Source organism: Pleurodeles waltl, chromosome 1_2, assembly GCF_031143425.1.
Source record: "Pleurodeles waltl isolate 20211129_DDA chromosome 1_2, aPleWal1.hap1.20221129, whole genome shotgun sequence".
Lineage (NCBI taxonomy): Eukaryota > Metazoa > Chordata > Amphibia > Caudata > Salamandridae > Pleurodeles > Pleurodeles waltl.
Window position 1 is genome coordinate 595278017 of NC_090437.1, and position 18498 is coordinate 595296514.

The 18498-nt window shown below is 45.4% G+C and overlaps 1 protein-coding gene across 3 annotated transcripts in view; it reads right to left on the reverse strand.

Annotated features, from left to right (window-relative positions):
• The window catches only part of ELF2 (E74 like ETS transcription factor 2), a 416996-nt gene extending 399333 nt beyond the window's left edge, over positions 1 to 17663 (reverse strand). Inside the window, exon 1 of one of the 3 annotated variants that reach the window (XM_069242240.1) lies at positions 17171 to 17663. The gene's annotated coding sequence lies outside the window, so the exon portion shown is untranslated. The remainder of the gene's footprint in view (positions 1 to 17170) is intronic. The other 2 variants (XM_069242243.1, XM_069242249.1) reach the window with 2 other exon arrangements.
• Positions 17664 to 18498: the final 835 nt, after the last annotated feature.

Sequence of the window (18498 nt, forward strand, 5' to 3'; positions counted from 1 at the left end):
TACCACAGAGACAACTTTTCTAAATAGGCGCGCTGTGATGCGCAATTGTACTATGGGTAAATAGCCTCAAGGAGGTATTCTATTTTTATTCAAATCACCACAGACACTATTCAAACATCAATTCGATTTCAACATTTTTTTTCATATTTCAATACAAGCAACTGTATATGGGAGGTAGTGGTTAAATATTCTTATTGGTTAACAAACTGAATTTAATTAAAACCTAATTAACAGATGTATGCAATTCATGCACACCTCCATTGAAAGTAAGGAAAACGTTTCTCTTCTTCAGATGCAACATTGAATTGAACCTAAACTACTCATTCTATGGTGGCTCCTTGGATTCCACAGAAACACCAATACCAATAACTCATTAGCCTGCTGTAGGGCACCTTTCAATCCCTAGATAGCCCCAAACATCCCACTTCTAAACCCTGCTTAACTTCAAATGAACATTTTATTTAATTCATGTTCTATAGCACAATCTCTACTCTTAGGGTATTTTCAATCGCATAAACTAGATACAAACGTGTTGCATGAATACTATAATTTGAATAAAAAAACTAAAAACAAATAATGCTGCCTGCTTTGGAATTCAAATACTGAAAATAAAAACATTTAAAATTGTATTCTTTACGATTTAAGTACATTATCAACAAAATGTTAGATAATAAATGCTAATAGTGTAGGGTGTATGCATCTTTATTTAGTTTAATTAAAGACTGTATAGGTCTGTAGTTACTCCTGATCCACATCTCAAGTAAATTTATGGTTTAACTCTTATTACATTTATAATGCAGAAACAGTACAAGACACCCACCTACAACCACCGGCCAGTGGGGAACAGTTAACGTAAGGAAAGGGGGGGTAGGGAAAGGAGGGGTGCTTAGCCTATATCACTAAAGGGACCCCATTCAATGTACCAAATCAAGTTGTGCAGCGTACGTGGGGCAGACCTAAATCTCATTAGTCAATCTATTTGCGGATAACTTGGGTTGGATCTGTTAGACATAGAATGCAAAGGTAGGAAGGGCAGGTTAGTTCTCGAAACTCGTCCGACAGGTACTGTATGTATGGTCCCCAGGTTTTGTCGAAGAGGGGCAATGAGTCGGTCACTGCAGCTGTTGGCTTTTCCATGCCCATAAGGACCTGTGTAGTCAGTCGTTATGAGTGGGAACAATCGCGGTGCCCCAATGGGAGAGCAGAAGCGATTTAGCAGCCCCAACGCCAGGGTAATTGCTCTTCCCTTAGGTGTGCAGAGTGGGTATGTTTGAGAATTGGGAAGGCCTAGCAGTACGTAACTTGGGAAGCGCATGATAGCTGTGTTATACATGCCATCTATTGCATCAAGGACGGATTGCCAGAAGGAGGCTATCCCTGAGAACTGCCATAATAGGTGAGTGACTGTACCTCTTTGTCCACACCGGCACCAACACTCGTCGCCGTGTGCTTTCCACTGGGCCACTCATGCGGGGGTGTAGTACATGTAGTGTGGTATTTTCATAAACATTTCTTTGGTATTCGTGACCTGTGCTCAGTGAAGGACATCCCGCCACTCCTGATCTGTAAAACCGCGCTCGCATTCCCTCTCCCATCTACGCCTAGCTGTCTCGGAAAGTGTCGGCGTTGAAATCAGGAAAGTATAAAAGTGTCAGACAGGAGCCGCTTATCTGTATCTTTAGTCAATAGCCATTGCTCAAATCTCGTGAGAGGTCGGCCAGCATGTGGACATATCTTGATCGAGGTCACCCAATGATGGACGGCTACATATTGCCAATAGACAGAGGACGGAAGACCGTACCCCTCTTGGATGGTGGAGAAATCCCTTACGCCATCCTTGTCAAAGAAATCTCCGACCCGCTTACAATTTGCTTCCTGCTAGGACAGGAAGGCGGGTTCGTAAAGGTCGGGAGGAAAGTCCGGGTTGCCGATGATCGATGTTTGCGGGGACACCGATGTAGAAAGTCCTATGGCAACCTGTACCCTGTCCCATGCATTTAGAGTGGCCCTCAGAATTGGTGAGACATATACCCCAGGAGGCCTGTATTTCCTCGGCATGGGTCGCTGTCATTCTATCATGTAGCGCACCTTGATAGTAACTAAATAGATGCGGAACACCCAGCCCACCTTCAGACTGGGGTAGGTATGCCTGAGGCCTTGACATTCTGGCCCCCCTTCCGCCCCGTATGAAATCCGAAATGAGTGTCTGCATTTTGTCGAGGAGGGTAGGTGGGGGCTGCAAAGGCAGAGTCTGCATGAGGTAGAGTATCTTAGACAAGAGTGTCATTTGTACAGCTGCTAGCCGTCCCAGCCATGAGAGACCATGTCGCTTCCATTTGGCCAAGTCGGAGCGAGCAGTGTCAAGGATCTGGTTATAGTTACTGTCTTTTGTAGCCGCTATTGTGAGGAAGATTCACAGGCCCAGATACGCAATCCCCTGTGCAGTCCACAGAACAGGAAAGGCAGCCTCCAGCACAACCCTCTCAGCCTCCGGAGTGGTGAGATTCAATATAGAGGATTTAGGAAGGTTGATTTTAAACCCTGATACATTGCCAAAGGCAGAGAGTTCCGCCATGACACCAGGGAGAGAGGCCGAGAGCGGAGTCAAGTGGAGGAGCATTTCGTCTGCGTAAAGGGCTATTTTATGCAATCTACCACCCATTGGCACTCCGGAGATGCCCAAATGCTGCTGTATACGCTCAGCATGAGGTTCTATGTATAACGCGAATGGTAGGGGTGAGAATGGGCAACCCTGCCGGGTGCCCCATTGGATGGGGAACTGCTGAGACAGGCTGCCATTCACCGCAACCATCGTGCTAGGTTTGTCAGAGTTGCACCCGATCCACCCTCAGAATCTAGGGCCCAACCCAGTCCTCTTTAAAACTGTGTGGAGGTATTGCCAGTGCACATGGTCAAATGCCTTCTCTGCATCAATGGAAAGGAGAAATGCAGGGATTTTAGCTCGATGGACCTTGTCCAGCAAGTCTCTTGGTGTTGTCACTACAAGACCGTTCAGGGTAAAGTCTGGTCTGGGTCCAATAAGAATATTTAACCACTACCTCCCATTTCAGGTGCTGCATGTACAGATTCAACCGATGGGCCAGGATACACGTGAAGATTTTTGCATCTACGTTGAGCAAAGTAATGGGGTGGTATGAAGAGCTATATCACCGGTCTTTCCCGGGTTTAGGAATGACTGTCATTACGCCCAATTGCATCGTGGGAGGGGGGTGGGGGGGGGGGAGGAAGAACGGGCCCAGCGCATTATAGAGTCTTGCCAAAATTGGAGCCAACTGTGTGCCTAACAATGTGTGAAACTCTGCCCCAAAGCCATCCGCGCCCAGAGCCTTATTCGGCTTCAGGTGTTGTACAGCCACCAGGACCTCCGTAGGCGTAATATAATTCTCTAATGTGGCACTATCCCTTAGGAGTCTTTCAATTGCTGACCCGCTTTCCAAAGGCAGCACAGATTTTTCAAGTATTTAATTTTTAGAGAGGATACATATCCCCTTTAGTGCGGGCGTCGGCCACTGGCCAACGCCCGCACTACCTCCCTGGTGCGGGTCATGACCAGTGGCCGACACCAAGGAGGGGGTTTGAAAATCCGAGGATTTTTTTTTTTTTTTAAAAGCCCTGGGAGACACGGAAGAGCTTCCGTGTCTTCCCCCACCCGCCCCTTTGTGACGTCGGCACCGCCGTAGGAAACTCCACTAGACACCAGGGATTTCACTTGGTGGGGGGGAGGGGGGGGTTCAGCCCTCTTGGAAAACAGGACGCCACCGAGAGAGAGAGAGAGAGAGAGAGAGAGAGAGAGAGAGAGAGAGATAGAGATATCTCACTTTTGTCAGTGCATGTGTGGTTTCCCTGGGGGCTCTAATCGGCCCCCAGGAAAACCAGACCCACATATAAAAGTGAGATATATATATATATTTTTATTTGCCACCAGTTGTCTTGCAGTTGCAGCTTGCGTCTTCAAAGCAGTGCACATACTTCAACTGACGCATTTCAACTGTAGCTTTTAGGCAGCAATAAAAAAGTCAAGTAAGTCTTGTGATTATGTTTCTGCTACAAAAGGATCAGACTTTTGTCTAGTGGCAGTTTTAGTGCCATAAAGAAGCGCAGAAGGTTTATATGACTACTGCTAAGAGCACATCTGTATTTTATGTAAATAGCTGAGTACATTAGTAACGTCAGCCACTACCTGCGCTATAATACAAATGAAATGTATGTGCGGGGTGGGGGGTGGCTATGGAGAGATGAAGAGCACGTTTGCTGGGTGGTAATGAGGGTACCCGGGGAGGAGGACATGGGAGTGGAAGCACAAATAATGATTGCTGGACTGGGCGCAGGAGGTGCTAAAGACTGACGAATGGTGTGTGACAAGGTGTTTGAGTGTCTTGAAAGAACGTGCTGATTAAGGGAAGAAGCGAAGGTAAGGTGGTCTCTAATGTTGCACGTATCACACACACCAGGACTTTTGTGACTGTCTCTGTAGGCTAGTGTTTTAGAGCAACAGTTTAGCCACTAGCAGAGATAGGATCTTGATGGATGACTGCTGCTGACGTCACTCGGGTTATAGAGGACAGCTCTGACATATGATCAGAGACCGAGACAACAGATACTGAGACAGCATCTGAGGGATAGGACAATGGCGCAGACTCTGGGAGTGATTTTTCAGTTGGAGGAGTCCCATTGGATAACTCCTTCTAGTACATTGTGAGGGAGGTGATGAGGGCAGTCCTGTTGTCCCTTCGCAAGCACAGTCTGTGCAACAGGGCAATAGTGGGTTAGCCAAACCCAGAGAGCAGGTGAATGTGGGGGCAAGCACAGAGAGGCAATTTAGTTCAGCCCCAAATTCCACTTCCCAAATTGTATTGTGGAGACATCAAAATGATCTATCACAAATAAACTGGTTTTGTAAGGCAGGCACCTGTGTTTTTGGTCCTGGGTTCGGCGGCTATATATGGAAACATACTAAACCCAAACATTTCTGGAAACTAGACATCCGGGGGAGTCCACAGAGGTGTGACTTGTGTGGATTCCCCAAAGTTTTCGTACCCAGAATACCCTGCAAAGCTGAAAGGTTGAATAAAACCTTTTTTTTCTGTCACACAAACTACAGGAATATGCTGTGATCCACAAAATTCTTACCACCCAGTGATTCCTCACCTGTCCTGATAAAAACACTACCCCACTTGAGTGCCTATACCTAGTGCCTGCATAAGGAATGATCACCCCAGGGTCAACAGTTGCCTCATGTAAGTACCAACATTGACCGTTGTGTGATCTATTCCTGTCGCGGGCGCTAGGACTACCCACACAAGTGAGGTACCATTTTTATCGGGAGACTTGGGGGAATGCTGGGTGGAAGGACATTTGTGGCTCCTCTCAGATTCCAGAACTTTCTATCACCAAATATTGAGGTTAGCAAAGGATTCTGGGTAACAGAACCTGGTCAGAGCCCCACGAGTCACTCCATCTTGGATTCCCCTAGGTGTCTAGTTTTCAAAACTGTGCAGGTTTGCTAGGTTTCCCTAGGTGCCAGATGAGCTAGAGGCCAAAATCCACAGCTAGGCACTTTGCAAAAAACACCTCTGTTTTCTTTGTGAAAATGTGATGTGTCCACGTTGTGTTTTGGGGCATTTCCTGCCGCGGGCACTAGGCCTACCCACACAAGTGCGGTATCATTTTTAATCGGGAGGCTTGGGGGAATGCTGGGTGGAAGGAAATTTGTGGCTCCTCTCAGATTCCAAAACTTTCTGTCACCGAAATGTGAGGAAAAAGTGTTTTTTTGGGCACATTTTGTGGTTTGCAAAGGATTCTGGGTAACAGAACCTGATCAGAGACCCACAAGTCAGCCCATCCTGGATTCCCCTAGGTGTCTAGTTTTCAAAAATGTGCAGGTTTGGTAGGTTTCCCTAGGTGCCGGCTGAGCTAGAGGCCAAACTCCACAGCTAGGCACTTTGCAAAAAACACATCAGATTTCAAAGTAAAAATGTGATGTGTCCATGTTGCCTTTCCTGTCGCGAGCATTAGGCCTACCTACGCAAGTGAGGTACCATTTTTATCGGGAGACTTCGGGGAACACAGAATAGCACAACAAGCGTTATTGCCCCTTGTCTTTCTCTACATTTTCCCTTCCAAGTATAAGACAGTGTGTAAAAAAGACATCTATTTGAGAAATGGCCTGTAATTCACATGCTGGTATGGGCACCGCGGAATACAGAGATGGGCAAATAACCACTGCTGCTCAATACCTTATCTTATGCCCATTTTGGAAATACAAAGGTTTTCTTGATACCTATTTTTCACTCTTTATATTTCAGCAAATGAATTGCTGTATACCCAGTATAGAATGAAAAACCATTGCAAGGTGAAGCTCATTTATTGGCTCTGGGTACCTAGGGATCTTGATGAACCTACAAGCCCTATATATCCCTGCAACCAGAAGAGTCCAGCACACGTGACGGTATATTGCTTTAAAAACTCTGACATTGCAGGAAAAAGTTACAGAGTAAAACGCTGAGAAAAATGGCTGTTTTTTTCAGGTCAAGTTCAATATTTCTTTTTTCAGCTGTTATTTTCTGTAGGAAAACCTTGTAATATCTACACAAATGACCCCTACTGAATTCAGAATTCTGTCTCCTTTTCAGAAATACTTAGCTTTCCGGGATCCAGTGTTGGTTTCACACCCATTGCCGTCACTAACTGGAAGGAGGATGAAAGCACCAAAAATAGTAAAAATGAAGTATGTCCCAGTAAAATGCCAAAATTGTGTTGAAAAATTTGGTTTTCTGATTCAACTCTGCCTGTTCCTGAAAGCTGGTAAGATGGTGATTTTAGCACCGCAAACTCTTTGTTGATGCCATTTTCAGGGTAAAAATCACAAGCCTTCTTCAGCAGCCCTTTTTTCCCCATTTTTTTTTAAAAAAAACTAAATTTTAGGTGTATTTTGGCTAATTTCTTGATCTCCTCCAGGTGAACCCAGAAACTCTGGGTACCTTTAGAATCCCTAGGATGTTGGAAAAAAAAGGACGCAAATTTGGCGTGGATAGCTTATATGGGCAAAACGTTATGTAGGCCTAAGCGCGAACTACCCCAAATAGCCAAAAAAGGGCTCAGCATGGGGGGGGGGGGGGGGGGGGGGGGGCAGCAGCTAAGAGGTTAAGAGCCTTATGTTGAGACGCCATTGTCGTCTGCATGGTTTATTATCAGGCAACGTAAGTGAAAGCAAGAGTGGGGAGTGGTCTGCGATTGAGGCCACCCTGATAGTCGTGCTGGTAGATAAGGCAGTGACACACGGCGAGGTGAGGAAGAGGTCTATACGGGCATATGTTTGGTGGGCGGCGGAAAAGAAAGAATACTCTGTCTGTTGGGTGGTGTCGATGCCAAATGTCCATCAGTCCCGCCCCCGAGCCAGTCCCGAAAACCCTGCGTGAACGCGCCCATCTGGCCATATCTCTGGGCAGACCTGTCTAAGTGTGGATCTGGTGCCAAGTTAAAATCTCCACCCACTCCAATATCTTCGTCAGGAGTCTCCAGGACCCTACCCAGTGCATCTCTGAGAAAGCATTTGTGGTGTTCATTTGGTCCATATATGATAGCGATCGTCACATGGTGCCCTTGTATGTCAATTTGCAGCGAAAGGAGCCGGCCTGGGATCTCAGCCTGAACCCGGGTCACCCTTCTGGGAAATTTGTGGCCAGTAGAATAGCCACACCCACGCACCGTCCAGGATCTGAGGAGTGAAACTGCCGGTCAAACCATCATGACCTCATTGTTTTCCAGTCCTGTCTGAGTAAATGACTCTCTCCCATATCTCCCCCACCTGACGCATCAGGTATGGGTAATGTCCTAGTATCTTGGCCCCCTCACTTGCAAATTACAATAAAAGGTAAGTTCCCAGAAGTGCCTCTCAGTACCCTCTTTTCCCCATCATTCGCCACTGTGATCTTTCACACTCATACTGTAGCTTAGCCGCATGATAATCAGCTCTAGATCAGGCAGACACATGACCACTTTGTTGACATCTAACTTCAGCACTGACAATGCAACCCTACTCCTTTTCACCGCCTAGACCAGGGAGACCAACAGACTATCCAGTGCTTTAAATGTACTACTGCCAGTAGTGTGCAATTAGTTCTGCATAATGTGCAGACATTTGGAAAGAAAAAACATTTTTCACAACTGCTATCCTACTTGCCACTGAAAGTGGCAAGATGTTGCAAAAACAGATTTCGCCAGTTCCTCCACCCTCTGCTCCTTGTTCCACCATAATCCCCAAGTATCGAAAAGCCTCCGTCACCCATGTGAGCCCGAAGCCAAGGCAACTCCGGTCCTTGCACAGCAACCCCAACAGCAGTATCTTGAGTCTATTAATCTTTAGTCCAGCCACATCCCAAAGTCTTCTAATCTATTGATCAACAATGGCATAGAGTCTCTGGGACTCCTCAGGTGGAACAATACATCATCAGCAAATAAAGATATTAAGCTGCACTGATCTTTCTGTACCAGCATTCCTACAGACCTCCTCAAGTGCTCTGAGATAACCTTGCAGAGCACCTTCTTGAAGGGGGGGCTGCATTAAGTATTGTCAAGTGTCGATAGGCCGCATGATCCGAAACCCCCTCCCAGTTTCGGGATCATACATCCCACTCCCTGCCTCCACATAGGGTATAGCTGACCCCTGTTTCCTGCCTCCATATAAACCTCCAGCAATGGTGCAGTTAACTGAGCCTCACAGGCCTGATATTACTCCACAGGGAATCAGTCTCCTCCTGCTGTGATCACTTTAATCGTCTTCCCCAGTGCCTCCCTCAACTCCTCCAATGTGAGCTCCTCATAGGAGCAAGACACGCTACAAATACTCCATCACTGCATCCTCCCCAGAGACTCGATCCACACTGTACAGCCCTTCAAGATGTGCCTTAAGCACACCTTTAATCAATTCTTGCATATTTACTAACGCCCAGTCAGGTCGTCTCAAGGACCTAATGCGGAGCCTCTGATCTTCTCTCTCTATAAGCCATGCTACCAAATACTGGTTTTGTTGCCCTACCTATGGAGCCTCTGTATGTATGCCTTCAGAGTTAACATGTAAAACCTATTCCAGGTTTCCCCAATCATGTGTTTAGTCTTAGTGACCTCCACTCCAAAACCTGAGTCCAAGGCCCCACGTCTCTGTAGATCAGTCAGCCGTCCCTTTAGTGTTACCAATTCCCCATTCAGCTGTTTAATAACATACACCCAGCTTGTGCTCTCCCCCCTTATGACCGCCTTCACTGCCTCCCACTGTGTCGCTCTACTAGCTGTTTTGCCCCAATTACCATCATATACTCCATGCCGTACCCAACGCCTCCCAACATGCCGTGTCTAAAAGTGCATCGGGGGAAGCCTCCAGCTGCAAGAGCCATGTTGCGGCCTCCAACTCATCAACTTCAACAACAAAGGCGAATCAACTGACATAACAGCCCAAGTACATGGCAGTCTGTATCGCGGAGGCTATCTCGTCAGTGCCCATTGCTCTGTCCAGTCTACTGTAAGTACTATGTGTTAGAGAGTGATGTGTATTCTCTAGCCTCTGGGTGCATCTCCCCCCAAATGTCCACACATTCTGCATTACTGCACCCAGCGATTACACCTCAGCAGGCTTCATCACTGGCCTTGGGGGCTTCTGTCCAGATATCCATCCATTACACATTTAACCTTTTCAACTCACATTAACCTGGTTGCCATGGCATTTGTTAGCAGGTCGTGCATTTTCAAATAGAAGTCTCTGCCATCATTGTTAGATAGTGGTTCCAGTTAAAAAAAAAAAAAAAAAAAAAAAAAAAAAAAGTATATACACAGGTTTGAAAAATTCAACAAAATGATGCTACTATATAATGGTCCCAAAATGCTCTGAGTAGATGCAAATGTTTGCAGAAGCTTGTAAGCAAGATCAATGATTCTTTGCTTTCAAAATAAAATGTTCAGAAAAAAATGAAAGTTGAAAAAAAGTGTTGCTATACTACTGTGAAATGTTAGGTACTATTTCTTTGAAGTATCATTTAATAAACTGTTGATGCATGCTAGCAATTCAAAAAAGAAGAAAAAAAAAACTCTAAATGGAAAAAAATTAGTGTAACCGTTTGCGACAATATTATGGGAAACATACAACTGATCTGACATTGGTGGTCAGTCTTTTGGTTTTGTCAATGCATGTTCTGTTTTGGCATGGCTTTTGTAACACTTTATTGTTGTGGGAGCAGACAAGCCCTCACCATTGTAACAAACACTGGCAAAAATCAAAACAAAAATTGGTCTCAAAAAGCACACGTTGCCACAGTAGTTCCTGCCAGTGAACAAAACTACTTTGTGTGCCAATATGCTCCTTACTGAAGAGCAGAATGCTATCACTCAAAGTAAAGCCAGTTGACAAACAAATAGAGAAAGAGAAACAAAATTTTAATCAAAACAAAATGTCTTGGTTAAGCACCGGACCTCATTGGGGGCCCACTTCTTAAGGAAAGTCACAAAAGTGCACCCGTAGTATACGTTTTTGCATTAGTGACTTTCATGAATTTGCAAGAATTGCAGTAGAAGACCAGGAAATCATACTCCTAGAAAATATTTGTGAACTATATTTTAGTACAAGCAAATATGCATGGGTAGATTTGCTCATGTGAAAATCTACTAAGCATTTACAAGTTCACTGTCCCTCCAACCACTTTTTTCCCCCAACCCTGGAAGAACTTCTACTTCAGCCCTTGTCAGGAGTAAATTTCCAACATTTCTCAGTATGGTAAAATATTAGAGAAGAGCTGGTGAAAATCCTTAAAACATGCATTTTGTAGGTTTGCAAGGCTCAAAGGCATTCCAACCATGGAACAATAGCCGACTGGTACCTGCAGCCCCAGTATGCAGCTCTGCGGAAGGATGGAAAATAAGGAAATTGCTATATTAGGGCTTAAATTGCTAGTATTCAAGCCCTATTCTAATTAGCCCTGGCATAATCAGAGGGGCTATTATCAGAGCTCTTACATAATTAAATTGCTGCCATAATTTGTCGCTGCACTACATTGTACCAAAGTGACAAGTAGATTTATTAGGCAATCTGTCCCATGGACAAGTAGATATTTTACTACATTCCACACACCTGCTTGCAGCACCACTGGTGCTGCTTTCAGCCGCAGCTAACACTTCCAACCATCAGGATGCTCGCCCACCTTCAGCTGCTGTGAGCCGCAGCAGACCCAGCACCGCTGTGGGCCATAGTCTCCTCTTGCTTTAAGCTGCAGCGTTCTCTCTCTGCAGTCCTACTGGCACCACAGAGCACAGACCGCTGTCCTCCAACTTCCCCCTGCTTCTCCATGCAAGCCAGCACAGCATGTCGGATCACTCCCACAAGGACCAAAGGGCCTCCCCGATTCGCTGAATGGAACATGGTCCCCGGCAGTCTCCAGTGACCCCAGGCCCCCTGCTCAGTGTGTTCCAGTGGTCTTTTGTCAGCAGGTCCAGCTGTAGGAGCAGCTCATCCTCCTTTTACTGCTGTGCAGCCTCAGTATGCCCCAGGACCCTCAGCACCGCCACAGGCCACAGTCCCCTCTCACTGCAGCATCCTCACTCCATGGTACTGCTCGCACCACAGAGTGTGGATGGACGATCTCAGACTTCCCCCCCCACTCCTCTTTTCAAGCTGGCAGACTGCGCCAGGCCCCTCCCACGAGGTCTCTCTGATTCCCCATTCAGCGCGGTCCTAGACAGCCTCAGGGCCCCCTCTCAACATGTTCCAGGGGGAACAATTTGTTGTCAGCAGGTTCCCAGCCACACAATGTGGGACATTTATGGCTGTACAGGATTTTAACTAGGGAAGTGTGTCCGATCGGCTATCTTGGTTGGCCATGCCCCCAACAGCTTCTTTGTTAAATACAGTGATGCAGTGCAAGGAGCATGCAGCCTCATGGATAGTGCAGTTGCAACTATCTGATGTTATTTGTAATGCAAAACAAGGAGATCCCAAGTCTCACCTTTAATTAAGAACAATGGTTATCTTTGACATTTTGTTTTACATTGTTTATTGTAGCTTTGCTATGCAGATACATTATATTAAAGCAGATCAGCAGACAGAACGCAACACAATTTTAGTTGTCATCCTGTATTTTATTATCTAAACTAGCAGGAAGCACAACACGTTACTGGTACATGCAATACACAAACTACAATGTCCACTTTTCCAGGTCATTAGAAGTTTTGGTGTAGTGTTTCGAACAAGGCAGCAATGCATAGCGGTGGTACTGAACAGACTGTCAGCTCACGCTTATCATGACTTTCCTCATCTTCTGTCTACAAATGCAAGCAGTTGTGCCCCATCACCCCCATTTTAAGTTAGACTAATTGGTGGACTTTTAATGTTATCTACATGTTTAGATGTATGTCCTCTTTAGGTCAAAGCCTACAAGACAGCACAGCTGTCTGGTTGCAAAGGCATATTGTGGTCATGCTGAAAGCTTCCCTAGGAATCCATTCCACCTTTGCTTACCATTAGCTTGGGGTTTTGTAACACACATTTGCTTCCTTTCTATTTGCTCGCTTTATTACTTTTTAGACTTTCCAGCATATCTTGCCCCTCCCGTGGAGCATAGCCTGTCTACCAACTCTCTGACTGACTTCCTTATATTCCTCCATGAGTGCTCGCTTTCTGAGAACTCAGGGGCGCGGAATTCCTATAGCCCAAAGCCCAGGACATATTGCATGGGGTCAAAGACAACAAGTTTTCATGTGTATTTTGTCCTTAGGCCAAGTAGGCCCAAACCCCTGGGGCACAAATATTTTGGCTGATAGTTTACAATACCACATTAGGGATCAGGGAACAACACTGACTTCAGTTAAGTTAAATATTTGTGTCTGTACGTTAATGCTGTTCAAACTTGTATTTATGGTTCATTAATGCAAAGCCTTTATTATTAGCGTGGGCACTCTAAGGAAATTGTAATGAAAGCTCGGACTACACTACTGAGAGGGGTTCCATTATAAAGATGCGTACAAGACTGCAAACTAACAATATGAAGCTATGTAACATTCTCCCAGAATGCTGTCTGATTACATGCAAATATTTGAAAAAGCTTGAAAGCATATTTGATTCTTTGCTTTCAAAATAAAATGTTCAATGAAAATCAAACGTGGAAAAACAGAAAAAACGTTTTCTAAACTATTGTGAAATTTTTGGTACCGTTTCTTTGAAGCATCATTGAGTAAAACGTGTTAATGCATGCTAAATTATTCAGAATAGCAAATTAGTGTAACCATTTTATCAAGATTATGGGAAACATGAAAATAAACAAGCACTGACAAAGCCAACAGTCCAACACTGGAGGTGAGCCTTTTGTTTTTGTCAATGCGTGTCTTGTTTCAACATAGCTTTTGTAAACCTTATTGTTGTGGGAGCTGCTGGGCCCGCACCATTCTAACAAACATTGACAAAAAGAAAATAAATATTTTTTGGTCTCAAAAAGCACACATTGCTCCTTAATGCCTGGCACTGAACAAAACTACTTTGTGTTGAGATATACTCCTTGTGATAAAGAGCAGAATGCTGCCACTCACAGTAAAGCCAGCAGCGAAATAGATAGAATTAAAAAAAAAAAAAAAAAAAAAAAAAAAAGAGGTCTCGGTTAACGTCAGACCTAATTAGGGGTCTAATTCTTAAAGAAAGTCACAAAAGCGCACCCATGGTGTATATCATTACATTACTGCAGATTTATGGCTTTCATTAACTCACAAAAATTTACAGAAGTAGGCCAGGAAACTGGATCCTAGAAAATATTTGTGAACTGTCTTTTAGCATAAACATGCATAGATCTTCTCATGTGAATAGGTTGAGTGTTCAATAGTTAACTTTCTTCCAATCACCTTCCCCCCCCCCCCCCCCCCCCCCCCCCCCAACCCTGGAAGAAGTTTTACATCTGCCCTTGTCAGGAGTAAATTTTCAACCTTCCTCGGTATGGGATAAAATCAGAGAAGGGCTGGTGAAAACCTCTACAACATGAAAGTTAGTAGGTGTGCACGGATTGAAAAGGGAATTACATCCCTGGAACTATTGATCAACGCTAAATCCAGCCCCTACACGTGATCTGTTGAAAGGGGGCAAAAGAAGGAAATTGCTAGTATTCAAATCATACTATAGTATGAGTGTTGGCATAAACAGAGAGGCAATTATCAGAGCTCTTCTATAATAAAATTGCTGCCATGTGTTGCCGCGCTAATTGCCACCAAGGAAACAAGTGGATTTTAGGACACAGCATGTCCCTTGGACAAGTAGATATTTTGTAGAATTCCACACCCTTGGAACTCTTTTTTTTCCTTTTTTGTATGACACTCCAAGTGAGTGCATATGATTTTTACGTCTCTCCAACGTGCTGGTTCACAGCAGTAAATGTTCTGTAATTCTTTGAAAAGGTTTCCTGCCTCCCATCTTTCAGCTTGAATGATTCTACTTATTTCTGTCAATACATCAATGCTGCAACGTCTGAAGAACAGTGTTCTTTCTCTGAGGTTGTTTATTTTGGCCAGAGATATCTACTAATACCATAAAAAACAGGCTGCTTCCTGAATTTCCTGCCCATGCCATAAGCCCTGGAAGGGCGGGAGTAGGGGGGTACTAAAGCACCCGCAAAGAGATAACCATGCTTTACTTCACAAATCAATGAGCAATTAAGAGGTCTGTAAATTTTGCATTTATCTTGTCACCTTTGCTATGCAACGTCAAAGGTAAATGTAATGCCTGTCTTCTAGAGAGCTTGGTACTTACTTTTCTTTAATTGACTGCAAAGTGAGAGGATTATTGTGGCAATCTTGCTGGGTAACAGGGACATGAAAGAAAATGCTTTAGGTGTTAATTTTTCCTAGCACACAACAAAATATAAATCCCAATAAATGAACTGTACATATATTTCAGAATATATCAGAATTAGAAAAGTACAAATGAAGCATATTTTTGTAACTCTGAAGTGTGGTGGAAACAAATATTTTGATACAACCAAAACAAATCAGTACACTAGATGATGCCAATGTCCACACATTGTTTGTGCACTGTATGGATTTATCTGTAAAATTGTATGTCTGCAAATGTAATGGGCGATTCAATCGAAAATGGGTTGTCTGCAATGGCAGTGCACTAATACATCATGCTTACTTCCCTCTGCATTACTCCACTATACAACGCTCTTCTCCACTCTTCACCCTTATGCTCTACAACACTTCACTCCACGCCACTCCCCTCAAAGTCACTTTCCTCTGACACTTCAAAACACTCTACTCCACTCCAGTCTGACATTATCCCCACTCCACACACTATCCTACTAAATTTTAGCCATGCTGAAAAGCAGCAAACGCTGGTGTACAATATGGCGAAAGCAAATTTGCAAAGCCAATGCATGTTAGCCCTTTAGGTTATTTTTTTGTTTCAGCTTTCCTCTAGTTGTTACGAATAATGTACGGCTAACTGCAGACCAGTGGGGCTGCGCACGTGTACGTTACAGCTGTTTTTTTAAGTAAATAAATCCTTAACCCTGTATGCTACCTTTTCTACTTAATTGGTGAATAAAAATGTAAGGAAGCAATATGATTTTCCTCTAATGGTCAAAGGTAACTCTTCATTACTGTTACTCGTCATTGAATCAGCACATTCCCTTTACATATAAATAAACTTAACATACTACGTACGGTACCTCCCTCCCCCCCACACATACCCAAAAAAGTTCTGTTGTAGTTGCGACTCTGATTGCTACTTTGTGCAGTGTCTCCCACTTTTCATTGCATGTGGACGTCCCAGGAGTTTAAGTGAGAGAGAAAAAGGGCATCAGGGACTTCAGAGAAAGACTACAAACAGCTGGAAGCGGGAACAGCGTCGTCAACCAACACAGTTTCCCATCGGGAAAGAGCTCTCCCGAAATACAGTTTCAGAACAATACAGATGCTACATAACTTCTATGTAAACACTACCCAATAAGTGAGTTGTGCAGCAGCACACAGCATCACCAGTGGTAGTACTGCATATCCGGCTCTCAAGAAGTTATAATTGCTCCTTTTTGGGTTAGCTTAGAAAAAAAGTTACACACTTGTTCAGATTCTTAACACACCATCCCAGTCTAGCACCATACGAGGAGGCAACACACCCTTGATATCCCTAGCATGGTAATTTTAGTTCTATCAAGAAACCAACAGCAATCAAAGATAGTGCAACATAAATTAAATAAAGAAAAATATTTAAAACGAGTGAGTGAAATTATTTTAACAACTGTTATTTAAGAGTTTTAAATGCCTATCTCTGCAAAATGAAGGTGCAAACGTGCACTGTTTCCTATACAATTCACTGGGCTACTACTGAAAACTAGCAGTTAAGAACTGGAGTGTCCCTGAAGTCAGAACTTTTAAACTGTTAAAATCAAAAGCAGCCAAGTGCACTATCCCAAGTTGCGGCGAAAGCCCAGACCCATCCCTCAAACTGTTCTTGGATATATTATTTCAGACACTATAGCTCTTCTGTGGAACAGAGAGGGATGAAGCATATACAAGTATACACAAACTACCAAGAAGTCTTAACGCAGCCAGCAGAAACTGTGACGCGATATACCCTCTGAACAGGAACACAAAGCAGTCTCGTTAGTGAGGTGTAAGCATAAGTCCAGTGGCACAGCCAGCTAGAGACCCGTGCCCGATAATACCTCTTCAACCAAAGGACGCTCACTTCTAAAACAACGGGCATGCCTTTGAACCACTTGGCAGCTATGGGAGCGAGAGGAAGAAGGTCAGAAAGATAGCATGTGACAACCCAGCGGGTGCCCGAGGATGGCACATCTAAGTCCATGTCACCACGCACAGTACTCCCGCTCCTGAGTTCTGCACTTACAAATCATCGGTACCTTTATTTATGCAACACAGCAAGACTACACCACACCACCTATTGTGCTGTCACGCGACAGCTGAAGGAGGTAAATAAACAACGCCGTGATGACAGGAAGCGAGGTGACCACGCTAAGCCCGACTCGTCTGAGAGGAGTTGTGGGAGCGCAGGAAACATGGAGTTAATAAAAACTGGCACAGCCCCGCCCCCGCGGCTAGAGGCACGCGGAGCCCAGGTGCAGCCCAGACCCCAGGAGTGGCAAACAAGCCCGGGGAGCAGCACACTTACCGGGCTCCAAGCGCACCAGCGCGGAGCAGGCCCCGTTTGGGGTTGCAGGAGCAGACGAGGTGGCTGCCAGGCGGGACACTCGGGGGTCGACGGATCCCTCTGCACGCCCGGGGGGGGCCTGCGGCGACGGCTCTCGGAGGGGCCTAGGGTGGGAAGCCCCGGTGCTCGGAACCAGCGGGCGGGGGAGGGTGGGGGCCCGCAGGAGATGACGCGAGCAAGAAGCTGGTAGAGGCCGGGTGACAGTAGGCGGCGGAGCGCGCCACAAAAAGCTGCTGCGACGTAAACGCGGCGTCCGCTCGGGCTGAGCCCGCCCTGGGAAAGGTCTCCTCAGCAGCGCTTCCCCCACGGCCGCCGGGGTCCCGCTGCCGCCGCTTCGAGCCCGGGCGCCGGCGTTGTACAACACTTGGTACCCCACGGAGTCCGTTTGTTTATCCCCAGTCTGCTGCTCGGCTGTCCTCGGGGCTCCTCCCGCGTGGAGAACGATTGGCTCTGCGCGACTCCGCGCCGGCTCGCCTCTGACAGCTCCGTGCTGGCCCCGCCTCCCCGCGGAGAGCCCGGCCCGGCAGGCTGGAGCAGCGGCGCACCGAGCTGGAGCTGCCTCTTTTGGGACGGTTTTTGGAAGCGGTTTAATATGTGTTTTTTTAGACATTTTCGAATTCTCTGTAGTTCTGTTTTAGACGCTCGTGTGGTTTCATATGTAATACTTGCCTATGTTATTCTGGGATCACAGTGTGCGTTCTCTTGTATGTTCCAGATGTGGAGTGAGGCGGCCAAGTTTGAGGTTTGGTAGTTAGAAGATGATCCCGGTGGTGGATTAACGCTGCTGTTTCCCAACAGGTTCGTAGTGACATTAAATCTCCATCACTTATTTTGATATAGATGACCACTGGCAGGTCCCTACTTGCACCACCTTGACCACAGGACACTGCATAGGCCTAAACCCAGAGCAACTACGTTCCCATTTATTAGGTTGATGTTTACTGGAGAGCTTTGCTAACAACGTGGGGACATTAGGAAGGCTTCCTTGTTAATACCTTCCGCCCATTGCTTACCAATGGCTTCCTTGTTTGTTACTCACATTTGCTTGCTTGCTTCCTGTTTGCTGGCTCTATTTGTTTCAGGCTGTCCAGCTTGAGTCCATCCCTTCCAGTGCCCAAATCTTATTTACTATATTCTTCCAACAGTGCTGGATTTCTGTAAGCAGACCTCTTTAACTTTTATCTGGTCACATGGGCTGTGCATTCAGAGACAGGACAAATATCGAGGCTCTGTCTTTGAGGGAGCTTTGGGTTTACGTTTCTTTCTCGGACTTCAAAGTAAGAGGATTT